Below are 15,274 nucleotides of genomic sequence, written 5' to 3'. Positions count from 1 at the left end.
AGACCCATCCAAATCTAACTGAGGAATGTTGGCTGTGTTACACCGTAAACCCCCCGTTCTATGAAGCCATAGGGGTAACAGCAAAAAGCAGATGAGTAAATGGGACCAACCCAGCTAGGTGCCTATGGAAAAAAGAAGGAGAAGAATCGAGAGGGATAACCTTGGCAAGGGTAACGGGGAGAGGAAGATGTATAGGACGAGTACCAGTGGAAAAACGACATCTATGTCAGGTTATGGGGAATTTGAGTGACCCTAAGAAACCTGCCAGCTGGATACTGCCAGCAGCAAATACTAAATGGGTCTGTAACACTCTCGGAGTCACCCCATGTATAAATATAGACCGATTTAATGAATCCAGTGACTTTTGTATTCAAGTATTGATAGTACCCAGAGTCCTTTACCACCCCGTAGAGTACGTTTATGAACAATATCAAAATATAGGACCCCACATAGTGAAACGGGAAATATTCACAACCTTCACTGTAGCAATGTTACTAGGAATAGCTGCAGCCGGGACAGGAACAGGAATAGCCTCACTCATACAGCAACACCGAGGATTCCAAGAACTAAGAGCCTCTGTAGATGAAGACCTCAGGAGGATCGAAACCTCCATCAAAGACCTCACAGAATCAGTAGATTCCCTAGCAGAGGTAGCCTTACAAAATCGAAGGGGGTTAAATCTATTATTCCTGCAACAAGGAGGACTATGTGCTGCTTTAAGAGAAGAATGCTGCACATATGTAAACAAGAGCGGAATTATATGGGACTCAATGGCAAAACTACGGGAGGGGCTAGAAAGAAGACAAAGAGAAAGGGAAAAACACCAAAGCTGCTATGAATCTTGGTTTAACTATTCTCCTTGGCTTACAACTTTATTATCAACGATAGCGGGTCCACTACTTCTCTTACTATTGGGACTCACGTTTGGCCCTTGTATTTTTAATAAATTGATTAGCATTGTAAAAGGCAGATTAGAAGCTGCTCACCTTATGCTCACACGAGCAAAATACGGAACCTTGAAGATGGATGATCCAGAAGAATCTCTGGAGCTCAGCAAAAGGGAATTAGAGCATTTTGACGAACAAAATTGAGTATCAAAACAAAGGGGGGATTGAAATGAGGGACTACATTTTGTTCGTCACGAAAAAGAGACCAGTGTGTTACAAGAGTTGTCTGCTGACTATTTCTGTACTACTTCATGAGATATGAGCCACAAGGATACCAGGGAAGGGGTTGCAGGAGCCCACACATAGTCCCACCCAGCAAATGGTACAAACAGATAACTCACAGAAATAACGACCAGGGAAAGGCTGGGGAAAGGGCAGGGGCAGATTAACACCCAGCAGGGAAACCTTTCCCACTGACAAATGGTACAAGCAGATAACTCACAGAGATAATGACCAGGGAAAAGCTGGGGAAGGGGCAGGGGCAGATAAACAGTCTGCAAGGCAGGATATTTGCTTGCTTAAGCTTGATAGGGCACAGTTTGCAAGGCAGGACATTTGCTTGCTTAAGCTTGATAGGGCACATATTGCATTAATCATAAGATTTTGGTAATTTTCCACGGAGAAGTCACCAAATAAGGACATAGGGTTAAGAAGACGCAGCTGAGGAAGACTCCGCAGCCTTTATCACCGACCACCAGGAGACAGAAGGATGACCCCCTAGCAACAACCAGCGCAGGCGCAGAGAACTCTGAGATAACATGGACTCCTGAAGGATGGAGAGGATAAAAGGACTGAATCAGAAACTAGTTGGGGCGGCAGTAGGTGGAGCTGAGACTCCCCTGTCGCCCAGCTCTGAGCCTTTGCTTACGTAGTATAACTGCTTCAATAATTAATAAATTCTTTGATTGGAAATTACTCGTTTTGAGTCAATTTTATAACAATGGGGTGTCCAGGGGGTCCCTGTGCCCAGGAAAGGGGGTGCACGGGCCCCGGTGTTGAGGAAGGTGGTGGGTGGGGGCTGTGGAAGGCAGGAGTGGGGGTCCAGGGGATGCTGGGGTCAAGGAAAAGCGGGGGCTGGGGTGTCTGAGAGGGGGAGGGCCGGGAAAGGGGGTGCGGGGGGCCATTGGTGCTGCATGAGGGGGTGCAGGAGGGTCCCCGTGCTGGATAAGGGGGTGCAGGGGGAGGTCCCTGTGCCTGAGAACGGAGGGTTTGGGAGGGTTCCAGTCTCGGATATGGGGGTGCACGGCGGTCCTGGTGCAGTGGAATGGGGGTTCAGGGGGTCCTGGTGCTGTATAAGGGGATGCAGTGGGGTCCCGGTGCCCAGGAATGGGGGTTCAGGGGTGCCGGTGCCAGATAATGGCCTGGCTGGGATCTGGTACTGGGAAAGGGGGTGCAGGGGGTCCCAGGGCCAGATAACGGGATGCACTGGGGTCCCGGTGCCCAGGAATGGGGTTCCGGGGGGTTCCATTCCCGAGTTCCGGGGTTCAAGGGGGCCTGGTGCCTGAAAATTGAGGTTCAGGGGGTCCTGGTGCCGGATAAGGGGATGTAGTGGATCCCGGTGCCCAGAAATTGGGGTTCAGGGCGGTTTCCCTGCCCGGGAATGGGGGCTCAGGGGGTTCCAGGCTGCAGATAAGGGGGTGCAGGGGTTATCGGGGCTGGGGAAAGGGGTACAGGGGGGGTCCCAGTGCCCCAAAATGAACGTTCAAGGGGGGTCTCTTGACCCCCTGGAACCCCAGGGGACCCTCCGGGATCCCCTGGAACCCCTTCCAGGAAGCGCCGGGAATGAAGAACTGGGGGGACGCCGAAATTTGGGAGATCTGGGGGTCCAAAAGCCAAGGAAAAGGGCGGGTCTGGGGTCTGGGAAGGACGAGGTGGCCGGGAATGGGCGTGCAGGGCGTCCCAGAGCACTGACGGGGGTGCGGGGGGATCCTAGGCCCGGATTAGGGGGAGCAGGGGGGTCCCAGTGCCCAAAAATTGGGGTTCAGGGGGTTCCCGTGCCGGGGAATGCGGGTTCGGGGGGAGTTTCCTTCCAGGAATTCGGGATTCAAGGGGGTCCCGGTGGCCGGGAATTGCGGTTCCGGGGGTGTCGGTGACCAGAAATGGGGATTCAGGGGGGTCCTGGGGCCACATGAGGGGGTACAGGGCGGTGCCAATGCTGGGCAAGGGGGTACAGGGGGGTCCCTGTGCCCAGAAATGGGCGCTCAAGGGGGTCCGCGTGCTCAGGAATGGGGGTTCAGGGGGGTCCCGGTGCTGAAAAAGGGTGCTGAGGGGGTCACAGGACCGAAAATGGGGGTTCAGGGGAGTCCCGGTACCCGGGAATGGAGGTTTAGGGAGTTCCCGGTGCCCAGGAATTGCGGTTCAGGGGGGTCCCGGTGAACAGAAATGGGGGTTCAGGGGATCTCGGTGCCAGATGAGGGGGTACAGGGGGGTCCCGGTGCTGGGGAAGTGGAGTGAGGGGGGGTGGCATGACCCAAAATGGGGGTTCAGGAGGGTTCCCCTGCCCGGGAATGGAAGATCAAGGGGGTCCCGGTGCCCGGGAATTGCCGTTCAGGGGGGTCCCGGTTTCGGGGGGTCCCACTCACCTTTGGTCGCGGCCCCCGGGTCCCCCAGGAGCCCCAGGAGCCCCCGGAGCACCCCCAGCCCCAGCGCTGGGGCCATCGCAGCCGTCCCCGATCGCGGCTGCAGAGACGCGAAAGCCAAAGTGCCCGAGGGAGCGCGGGGGGAGGGGGAAAGGGCGAATTCCAGGGAATTCACCTGGATCCCCTCCTGGCACCCCTCTGGATCCCTCGGCGATCCGTCTGGGACCCTCCAGGGCCGCGCCCTGCGGGACCCCCGGGCCGGGCTCTGCTGAACTCCCGGCCCTGCGCTCAAACTCTGCCCGGACCCCGCTGGGCTCGGCCCAAAGCCGGGCAAGCAGCGGGAGCAGCGGAGCCAATTTTTGCTGCGGGTGCGGGTCCCACCCCCGGCGGAGCAGGGCTGGGCGCTGGGACCCGATCCCTGATTCCCAATCTCCTTCTCTCTCGCTCTCTCTCTGCTGTTCTCTCCCTTTCCTTTGGGGGATCATAAATCCCAGAGCGGCCGCAGAGCCCCGTGCCCAGGCCGGGTTTCCCAGCAAAGGGAGGCTGGGGCTGAGGTGCCCCGGGCTGGCCGGGAATGGGGGCCCGGGGCTCCCTGGGCTCACGGAAATGGGGGATCCAGGGGCTGGGAGAGGAGGATACCCGGGAAAGGGGGTGCAGGGGGGTGTTGGTGCAGGATAAGGGGGTGCAGGGGGGGGTCCCAGTGCCCGGGAATGGGGTTGGGAGGGGGGGGTGGGCAGCAGCTGCTGGAGAGAGACTGGGACAGACTGGAATGGACTGGGACAGACTGGGAAAAGAACCTACTGGGAGCAGAACTGAGGCAGCAGAGATCATACTGGGATATACTGGGACCACACTGAGGGCTACTGGGAACATGCAGGGGACAATTGAGATTGGACTGGGAGGGACTGGGAATGGTTTGGATCATCCTGGGACTGACTGGAATCATACTGGGAGTGACCAGATGTGTAGTAGGGGTGAAGAAGAGAAACTGGAATAATGCAGGGAGCAACTGGGATCATACTGGGAGCAGCTGCCCCATGCTGGGGTCATACTGGGATCATACTGGGACTGATGGGGTGACACTTGGAGTGACTGGCATAGTACTGGGAGTGTCTGGGAGTAACTGGGATCAAACTGGAGGTGACTGGACTTATACTGGGAGCAACTGGGACCACAGCGGGGGCAAATGGCATCGGGTAAGGTGTGACCGGGCTCATACTGGAAGTGCCTGGGGCCACACTGGGCTCTTACTGAGAGGGACTGAGAGTGAAAGGAACCATACGGGGCATGACTGGGAGCCGCTGGGACCGTGTCGGGGGCAACTGGGATCCTACCGGGAGTGATTTGGACCATACTGGGAGCGAGCGGGACCCACCGGTGAGGCGGCGGCGGAGCTGGGAGGCGGCCGCAGCGCAGGTGGGAGCCGCGCTGGGTTGTGCGGGGGCTCGGGGCTCGCTGCGGGCCTCGGGGGCGGCAGGGGGCTCAGGCGGGTTCCTTGTGCCGTGTCCGGCCCGTGGTGCCGCTGCCGTGAGGGCGCTGCGGGAGCGGCTGCCCGCGGTCTCCTTGCGGCCGCTGCCTCGGCAGGAGCCGCTGCCGGAGCAGCGCTGGCTCGGCCCGGTTCCTGTGGCTGGCACAGGGGCGGCTGCCCCGTGCCCGGGGCTGTGCGGGGAAATTCACGTGGCCGGAGGTTTCTGTGCCCCGAGGAGACAGAGGAGTCCTGTACAAGTGACTTTATTGCTGAGCAGAGGGAGAGGCCGTGGCGCATTTGCCGTGCGCTCGCTGCCATTGTTGTAGTTCGCAGCCTCCTTTTTATCCTCATTTTCCCGGCTCATCTCCCTCTCCCTTTGCCCACTGGCTGAGGTACTTGGAAGGTTCAGACCTCCCGATCTGCCAACTGCACGTCCTCGTTAATGTGCACCCCCACTTTTGTAGAACAGCCGATATTCACGGCTCTGTTAAGTCTTTTTTGTTCTCGACGTTCAGGAATTTAGCGGGACTTTCTGTGAGCAGCAGTCCATGTTAATTAATAACATTTATTGAAGCTGGTGGTTTCGCCCCTTACTTCCTTATCTACAAGTCCCTGGCCCCTCGCTCAGCTGCTGAATGAGCTGCACTCTCAAGGTGTGGAGCATGGTAAAAAGGTGAGAGGTGCTGCAGCACATCAGAGCAGAAGCAGCATTCGTTTAACCCATGGTCTGCCAGGGAACCACAAAACCATGTCCCATTCCCATCCTTTCCACGTTTGGACTGGTACATGAGCTGCTTTTTTGTTTCCTTTGTTATCTGTTTAGCCACTTTTGCTTTGTCTCTATTTGCCAAGACCAGTTTGAGTCATTTGATTTTCCACAAACTCCTCTTTTCTCTGCTAACAGATGATCTGATCCCATCCCATGGTGAAATGTTGTGTTCCTCATTTCAGTGGATTGCTCAGCAGGAAGGTCAGGAGCTGGAGCTGTCTGGTTGGTTATTCCGAGGACAGCTTGTAATCTAATGGTGCCATTGAAATGAGGAATGGGTTCTGTGGCTCCTGATATGAATTGGTTTGGGTTCCCAGGGGCTGGTCCATGGTGTTGTAGGATTTGTTCTGCTGGCCGTTCATCTTCTCCCCATTTTTGGCCGCTCTCTCCAGCCAGGGCTGCATCAATTGACCATTTGTCTCTAATTAAATCATCAAATACTTGGATTCCCAACTGATTTCCCGGAACTTGTGGCAGCAAGAACATCTCAGTGCTCTAATCCACCCCATATAACATAGACAGTGACAGCACACGTTGGAGTGGGCAGAGGGATGATTCCCCCCCATTTATTTATAGTGAAGTTTTCCCAACATTCTCCATTTGCTGTTTCCCTGTGCAGCTTCACCCGTTTCTGTTGCAGGGTCAGATATCCTCACCCCGGGCTCTGCCTTGAGCTGTGCAAATTCCATCAGTGCAAGCAGGCAGAGCTCGGGGTGAGGGGCAGGGGGAATCAGCCCAATTCCTGCCCCAGGCAAGAGACCCAGGTACATTGGCCAGGCTTTGCCCAGCAGGGTTCATTTGCATTCCTAAAGCTCCTCTCCTGGCTGACTAGAACCAAAGCTTCTCTTCCAGGGCTGCCATCTGGTGAGTCACATGTGGCCCCCCGGAATCTGCTTTTTTTAAAAAAAGTATTAACTATTTAAGAGTTAAAAGTATCACGGTTAAAGCTCTTCAATTTTGCAAAATGCAACATAAAGGCGAACATGGAAAAACCCAGACCAAAAATTGATTCTCACCCTTCTGTCCCAAACCTACCTGACAATATAAAGTAGGATTATTATAAAAAATGATTCTCATGTTGTAATCTTATCACTGAAACTGTAGGGAAAACAAAAACTCTCCAAGAATCTCTTTAGTGTGAGAGAGTCAAGGCATTGCTTGGTTCTGGCCAGGATGGGCAACAGAAATACTTTCATCCACACATAGCCCGGCTGTGCAGAAAAAATCATTCCATGACATGTCAGTTTTACCCGATTTTTCCTAAACTTTACGTAGTCTGAACCAATCTAAATCCACTGCTTTAATGTTCATTGCTTCCAAGTCGTGTAAATTTTTAGTGTTTGGTTTCCTATTAGACTCGGATTTCTTCCCCTCTGCTGTGAATTCCGCCCACACTCCTGGATTTCCTTCTCAGCCTTTTCCAGACCAGGTGTCTCCAGCTGTGTGGGGGCAGTGTCTGGGGTAGCTGTTGGTTGCTGTTTGCTGCGGGGCGTTGATGTTTTGTTGCTGGTCCTTATCTCTGTGGGTGTCTTTTGGGCTATTCCCAGTCTGTTCGGATGTTAAACTCATCTCCATTGAGTGGTGGAGATGAGTTTAACATCCGAACAGACTGGGAACCCCTTAAATAAAACCTTTAAAATTTCTTTCCCAAAGGCAAACCTTTGAGTAGAGAAACCTTTCTGAGCAGAGAAATAAGATTTAAAAGAAGCAGGATGGGTACATTTTGCAGCAGTGCAGTCGCAGGCAGCCCAGAGTGTGGGTGTGAGTGAGCCCCAGGGTGGAATTGTGCCGCGGTGCTCCCCAGCAGCTGTGGCAGTGCAGGCCCAGCCAGCGCTGGAGCTGCAGCAGCGGCAGCGAGGCTTGGCCGCAGTGGCTGGAGGTGCCAGGGGAGGGTGGCCAGGATTCCCGAGGGTTTGAGCAGAGGATCTGTGGGCAGGCCCGGGGGCTTGGCCCGCTGTGGAGCCCTGGCTGCTGCTGCGTTGCCTTCAGGGCAGGCTCAGGGGCGGCTCCCATGGTCCTGCTGCAGGCGGGAAGTGCAAATCTCCGGGGCTTCAGAGCCCCTGAGGCCAGGCTGAGGGGTCCCCCCGTGCTCAGCTGTGCTGGCGGCTGTTTCTGGCCTCAGGGACACTTGGCGTGGGCCCCTTGGCCACCAGTGGTGCTGCTTTGCACTCCTTAGGCAGGAGCCGATGGCCTGGCTGGGTGTTGGCAACAGCAAAGTCCCAGGGCAGGCTCTGTGCCAGCCCAGCTTCCTGTGGGAGAGATTCCACAGGAGACAGGATCCTGGCTACAGCCTGCCTTACATTTACATCCCTTATTTCCACCCTGCACTAGGTGGAGAATTGCCCAGGTAAGGAATTCCAGACATGAATTCCAAGGGAGATAATTGAATATCTGCCTTGGGTCTGGCTCTTTTTCTTGCCAAGGCCAATGGCAAAAGCTGTACCCATGGCATCTTGGTTTCCATCTCCGGCTTCCAAAGGTGTTTCTTTATTTCCCCATTCATTCTTTCTACCCAACCCGAGCTCTGGGCTTGCCAGGGGTTATGGAGGTCCCATTGTATTCCTAAAGCTGCCATAACCCCCTGAAGGGTCTTTCCTGTAAAATGAGTTCCCCATCTGAATCTATTGCTTCCACAATCCATTATCTTTGAATTATTTGTTTTAGCAATAGGTTAATAAGTGATCCAGTGCTTGCTGAAGCAGTCAGAATTGCTTTTGCCCCCCTGTTAGGTGCCATGGTGTCAGCAGAAGATTTTGAAGCCTTCCTGCTCAGGGCATTTCAGTGCCAGGCTCTTACAAGCACCCACAGCTCCGCGGGTTGAGCTGAGCATGGGCCGGTGACCTGCGCTTTGTCTGATTCCCCTTCCTTAACAACAGCCTGTCTTGTAGCTCTTTTCCCTTCTGCTGCCCTTGCAGAGCCATCCACAAACACATTGTCTCCCTCAGGCCAGGGAATGTCCCATCAATCTCTCCCAGCCGGGCTCGGGAGCTCTGTCCCTTGAGTGCAGTCCTGGGTTCCTTGCCAGCCCCTCTCCAGGCTGTTCAAACAGGAGGCTGGGTTAAACCCTTGCCCTGTCCTCAGTTCTGAATCCTCCTGTGCCACTGAACAAGTTTCATACTGTAATCACCGAGCCCTGCTCATCCATTTAGAGGCTCTTTTGGTTGTCAAAGCTTTAACTTGCTGCCAGACTTGAACTCTAGGAGATCCTCCTGTTGTCATCAGTTTTCAGCCTCTGCTCCCATGGAAGCTGTGGCTGCACAATTCTGCAGACAATGAGGCTGCTCTCTGGCCACTGGGTTAAACATTTTAGCACAAGAATTCCTTTGGCAAGACCCTGTTTAACGTCCACCTATAATTCAAATTCTTTTTCCCTGTCTGGAAAGCCCAGGCCACTCGCCTCAGTTAATCTTAATTTTAACACTTGAAAATTCTGTGTTTCCTCCTTGTGTCCCTCCATCCAGTTTGTTGACTGGCAAGATAGGAGTATTGTAGGGAGACATCCTTGGCTCCAAAAGCCCTGCCTTTAACAGGGACTCAATACCAGGCTGTGAGCCCTTCCTTCCCTCTCTTGGAACAGGGTAGTGCTTGTCCTGGTTGCTTTAATTTGTAGAGGCTCCATATCTAATTTTCTGTATTTCCCTGGGGCTGCCCACACTTCTGGGTTCACTTCAGCATAGGCCTTGTCAGACTTTTGACACAGAGGTACAACAGAACTGGCCTCTGTATCCCTTTTTACAGTATTAAAATCCAGCTCTCAAATTCCTTTCTAGTTAATTACAATCACAGGAGGAAGAAAAAGAAATTCATTTATTTCAAACCTATCCCCCACAGCTTCTAATAGTGGTTGAACAAATCATACCTGCTCATCTTTCCCTCTCATTCCCTTAAAAATTAAAATATTCCTTTACTATTTTCCCCTTTAGGTCTAAGATTCAGAACAGATTGAGAGGCCCCTGTGTCCATCAGGAAATGCCTCCTCTCAATGCAGACCCACCTGAATGTTCTCAAGGGCTCCAGTGTGGAGGGTCCCTGGTATGATGGGAGCTGTGACAGCCCTGCCAATCCATGTCCATCACGGGGTGGACTTGCTGGTCCTGAGGGTGCTGCTGTCTGTGCTTGCAGTGTCCTTGTGCCCTGCAGCCGGAGCCCTGATTCCTTGCCAGGGGCTGTTTGGGTGGGCTGTGCCCTGCCGAGGAGGGCAATGCCTCTGCCGGGTGCTTGTGGCCAAGCCGTGCCCTGGGTGCTGGGGCCCCCTTGGGCCCTGGGGCTGATCCCTCAGGGGCTGTAGGAGCTCTGCCCTGGCCTTTGCCTTCAGCGTGGCCTTTTGCTGCTCCCTTCTTGCATTCACCTGCTGGGCCTTTGTGCCCAAGTGCTGCAGGGCCTTCTTCTGCCCCTCCTGCAGCCCCCCTCAGTGCCTGTGGGTGCTTGTCTTGCTTTACAAGACAGTGTCTGCTTGGGAAGGCAGAAAAAGCCTCTCTTGGAATGGAGAATGCAAACCCCCTCCCTCTTAATTTTTAGGATAGTGAAATCAAGGGGCTCTCAGGCAAAGATATGGGATTAGGAATAACGGTTCTTTACTAGTGTGTATAATATAATAATAGTAGTGTGTATCAACAGCTCCGGCAGTGACAACAAACAGAGCCCGGAGCCGGTCCCGGCCTTTCGGCTGCGGCGCTTTCCCCTTGGGTGCAGTTCCGGGCACGGCCGGCAGGGGCGCCGGTGGCTCCCGCGGGGCGGGGCAGCGCATCCCTGCCATGGGAACCTCTCTTAACGGCAATAGAGCAATCCCTTCACCTAACTCTTTCACTTTTTTACCTTCTGTAGCCTTTCTCCCGTGTTTTGAGAAAGAATTTGGAGAGGGCTGCCTTTTAACTGAGCTCCTAGTGTTTCGATAAGGTGCTTCCTGTAGAGAGAGGGATTTTCCCTGAACAGCAGGAGCTGTGGTTACCAAGGGGACGTAACTCAGAGCAGGAGGGGTCAGGGGAGGATATCCCGCCGAGGCTCGGTCGGAGTGTGGGCAGGGTCTGCTGCCGGAATCGCCAGAGGGGGATCTTGCCGTGGAGGCCGAGCCGGAGCGTGGGCAGCCCCCACATGGCTTCTGGCGGCTGATCCGGCAGCTCCCGGCAGAGAAAAGGCAGGTGGGAGACCCCGGCAGCAGCAGCGGCGCTGCCCAGCGCAGCTGGCACGGGCAGGGCAGCCGGGGATGGGATGGCTGGGACCCGCCCTCGGTGCGGTCGGCGCGGTGACCTCGGCCCACGCGGCAGGACAGAGCAACCCCATCTTGCCCAGCATGGCCGGCAGAGCGGCCGCGGGCCGGGCAGTGGGGCCAGGGCACACAAATTCACCGCCAGCGCCGGGGCAGGTGGAGCTGCCCTGGGCAGTGAGCCCGCACCTGGGATGGAAACCGGGGCAGGCGGAGCTGAGACGGGCAGCGAGCCGGGACCCGGGACAGGCGCCTCGGCCGCCAACGGAGGGGACAAGAGCTGCAGAGGATCCCACTCTCTTTCTGACTTTTCCTCTTGTTCCCCTCCCTTTCATTTCCCCTTTTTATTTTCTTGGTTTTTTCCTCGGGTGTTTCTGATACTTCAAAGATTTTTATTCTCCTAAAATCTCCTGTCTAACATATGGCATCTTCTCTTTCTTCTAGATTAAATGGGTTTTTTTCCAAATAAATCCAGAACCTAACAAATCTAAACTTCTGCTTGGATATTTTGAAATGGTCGACGAGCTAACTCATGACCTCCTAATGTTGTTTTTGTCATCACCTTTTTATTTATCCTTTGGCAAATTAAGCATCTTTCAGTGACTTGCTTTGCTACACCAAAAATCCCAGTGCACCCAAAATTCCTTAAAAAATGATCACACAAAGCTTGAGTATGCCAGTGGGGTTTCTGATGCACGTCTTCTGATATTTTCCTAGTAAGCACATTTTATTAAGTAATTGTCTTCCATGTAGAAGTTTCTATTTCCCTGATTTATCTTGTTCATTTCCTATCTTGTTTAATTCTTTTTTCTTGGCTTCCCTAAACTTTGGAATTTCCAGTTTTTCCTCGTTTGGAGTTAATATTAAAGAAACTCTTTCAGCTCCATTTTCTGCTGCATTCTTAGCTTTGTGATCTGCCCCCAGTTTTCCCAGTTTGCCTCTCCTTTGGCCCGGGCCGGGTTCCCCCCGCCCGCAGCGGCTGGGAGCAGCCGAGAGCCCCGCGCTGCCCATGCCGACCTGGCCCGGCTCCATGGCCGCTGCTGCCGCGGGCTGCGAGGGCTGCGGGAACGGGGCACCGAGGGTGTGGCTGCTGCTGGGGGAGGAGGAGGAGGGAGGGAAGGGCAGGGATGGAGGGGGAGGAGGAGGCGGGGTAAGGGGGGAGGAGGAGGAGAAGGAATGGAAGGGGCGGGATGGAAGAGGAGCAGGAGGTGGGGATAAGACAGGGGAGGAGGAGGAGGGGGGATGGAAGAGGAGGAGCGGGAGGAGAAAGAGCAGTGAAGGAGGCGGGGTTAGGGGGAGGAGGAGAGGGAGGTGGAGATAGGACAGAGGAGGAGCGGGAGGAAGAGGAAGAGGAGGGACCAGGGCGGATCAGTCCTGTTTGTGATGTGTGCACAGCCGCGAGCTGGCGATGAATGCCCCTTTCCCCTCTGTGCTGCTCCATCTCCCAGCCCAGCACGGCCCCCGGCTGCAGCACAGCCCTGGGGGGATCTCGTTGCCCTTGCCTGTGGCACGGAGGCAAATCCCATGCTGTCCTTGTCCTTCCTCGCCCAGAGCAGGAGCTGAGCATGGAGAGCAGGGAGGACAAATGCCCGCGGCAGAACCTGGTGGCAGAGGCCGTTTTGAGCGGCTCCACGGCGCAGGAAGCCAACGGGGAGGAAAAGGCCCGGAGATGCCGCACGAGGAGGGGCTGCAAACGCAGATGGCGGGGATGTGAGGGGGAAAGAGGCAGCCTGGGCCGGGAAGGCGGCCGGAGATGGAGCCAGAGCTCGGAGCTGGTGCTCCATGAGCAGCTCCATGATGGGGAGAAGCCCCACACGTGCGTGGAGTGTGGGAAGAGCTTCAGGTGGAACTGCCACCTGATCAGCCACCAGAGGATCCACACTGGGGAACGGCCCTACGAGTGTGGGGAGTGTGGGAAGAGCTTCAGCCAGAGCTCCAACCTGATCAGCCACCAGAGGATCCACACTGGGGAACGGCCCTACGAGTGTGGGGAGTGTGGGAAGAGCTTCAGCCAGAGCTCCAACCTGATCAGGCACCAGAGGACCCACACTGGGGAACGGCCCTACGAGTGTGGGGAGTGTGGGAAGAGCTTCAGCCAGAGCTCCAGCCTGATCAGCCACCAGAGGACCCACACTGGGGAGAGGCCCTATGAGTGCTCCAAGTGTGGGAAGAGGTTTCAGACCAGGTCCCATCTTCTCCTACACTATCAGAGTCACACAGAGGAGAGGCCCTTCCAATGCCCTGACTGTGGGAAGGGATTCAAGCGTAACTCCGCCCTCGTCACCCACCGGCGCATCCACACTGGGGAGAGGCCCTACGAGTGTGATAAATGCAGGAAGAGGTTTCAGACCAGCTCCACTCTCCTCCTGCACTATCAGAGTCACACAGATGAGAGGCCATTCCAATGCCCCGACTGTGGGAAGGGATTCAAGTACAACTCCCACCTCGTCAGGCACCGGCGCATCCACACCGGGGAGAGGCCCTACGAGTGTCCCCAGTGTGGGAAGAGCTTCTCCAGGAGCTCTCACTTGACCCAACACCAACGGAGGCACCGGTAAGGGAAGCCCTGCGAGTGCCCCGAGTGCGGGAAGAGCTTCGTGCGCTGCTGCAGCTCCATCCCCCACTGGAGGAGGCACTTTGGGCACAGCCCTGGTCACTCACATTCCCTGTGATCCATGTTGGGAACACGCCTGGCTGCTTCTCCTTTGGTTTGGCCTGAATTTTTTTCTCTTCTCCATCTCTCTGTCCTCCAAAAGTCCATTGGGATGGAACAGTCACCTCAAAACTACTCAAATTCCACTGAAAATAACTGAATTTTAACCCGAAAGGGCTCAATTCCACCTCAGATTGCTTGTTCCTTCCTCCAAAAACTCAATCCCAGGCCAAACTCACTCCATTGCGCAGCTGTCAAGTTGAGATGGAGTTGGAAGGAGATTGGTAGAAGTGGGATCCCAATTTGGAGCAATGGGATGGGGATTGTGTGGGGCTGGGTGTGTGGGATGTATTTGATAGCAAATAAAACTTTCAGAGTTACTGATTTCTGTCCCGTTCATTTTCAGTCAGTTCTGTTTGCCGAGTGCCACCTTCTCAGCTGATTCAATTCCTATAAAAATCCCATTTTTAAATCATCTAACCCAAACAATCCAAAAACCAATATCAAAATAAAACCACCTGCACACAATTAATGTTTTAAAAATAATTTTAATTTTTCAAGAGTACTTAAGGATGTTATTAAAGTTTAATTGTTTGGTTGAAATGTCTGAGAAATTGTAGTGGTGTTTGGTCTTGTGTTTAGTATATTTGTAATATGAATTGTTTAACTAAGATGTGTTAGATTGCATGGTAGTTTCTTTACATATTTTTTATCTAAAGTACATTAGTCATCGAGTTAAAATTTTCAAAAGGTATTTCCTGATATATATAATTTGTTTATTTATATGCATTGGTAATATTATAGTAATAGTTATTGTTGGTTGGAGTTAAATCATTGTTGGAGTTGAATCATTGTAAAGAAGAGTTGAGATTTTTATATTTTATTTTTATTATAATTTATTTAATTTCAATTATTATTTCTTTGTTTATAGTTTTATTGCAATTTGTTGAGGGGATAGGAAGGAAGTTCAAGGGCAGGAACATTTTTTCCTGGCTGGGAACTGGAATTCCAGACCCAGGGAGTGTGTGCGGGACCCCACAGACTGGGATCTAAGATGGGCTGGGATCAAATATGGGCTGGGATCAAATATGGACTGGGATCACATGGACGGGGATCACATGGATGGGGATCGTGTGGATCAGAACCCTCCAGACCAGGATAGCCTGAAGTGGGATCAAATATGGACTGGGACTGTATGGACTGGGATCCCAGGGACTGGGACCATATGGATCAGGACCACACAGACTGGGAGCAAATATGGGCTGGGACTGTTTTTTAAAGTAGCTTTGTTCTATAGTTTTTATTTCTGTCGTTAATTAAGCTCAGTGAAATAGCTGCTTGTGTTAAACTGCCTGCTTGGGTGGGATAACATCCAATGCACCCAGGATGAGGACACCTGTACAGATCTGCCAACTATCAGCACTCCCCGTCTGAAGGCAGAGTGCACCAAGGCCCAAAACCTGGAGGTGATAAAGAGAATGGACTAAAACCACAGCCAAGGAATCTGCATGCTCTAAAAAGGCAGATCCAGGGCAGAGCCATGCTAAACAGTTCTTGGAAGATGTAAACTGGGTGCATCTTGGCACTGAGGCAGGAGCACCCTGTTACCTTCAGGGATCCCCTGAAATACCTTTCCCCTTACATCAGCCTGGTGC

The 15,274-nt window shown here is 53.7% G+C and overlaps 1 pseudogene; it reads left to right on the top strand.

Moving 5' to 3' along the window:
- LOC139605190 (zinc finger protein 850-like) overlaps positions 1-14,003 on the top strand; it is a 273,898-nt pseudogene extending 259,895 nt beyond the window's left edge.
- Positions 14,004-15,274: the final 1,271 nt, after the last annotated feature.

The sequence above is a fragment of the Agelaius tricolor genome, unplaced genomic scaffold (assembly GCF_023055355.1).
Source record: "Agelaius tricolor isolate 1412-34295 unplaced genomic scaffold, bAgeTri1.0.p SCAF_61, whole genome shotgun sequence".
Lineage (NCBI taxonomy): Eukaryota > Metazoa > Chordata > Aves > Passeriformes > Icteridae > Agelaius > Agelaius tricolor.
The sequence above is the reverse complement of the archived record's forward strand: the minus strand, read 5'-3'. Positions and strand labels throughout refer to the sequence as shown.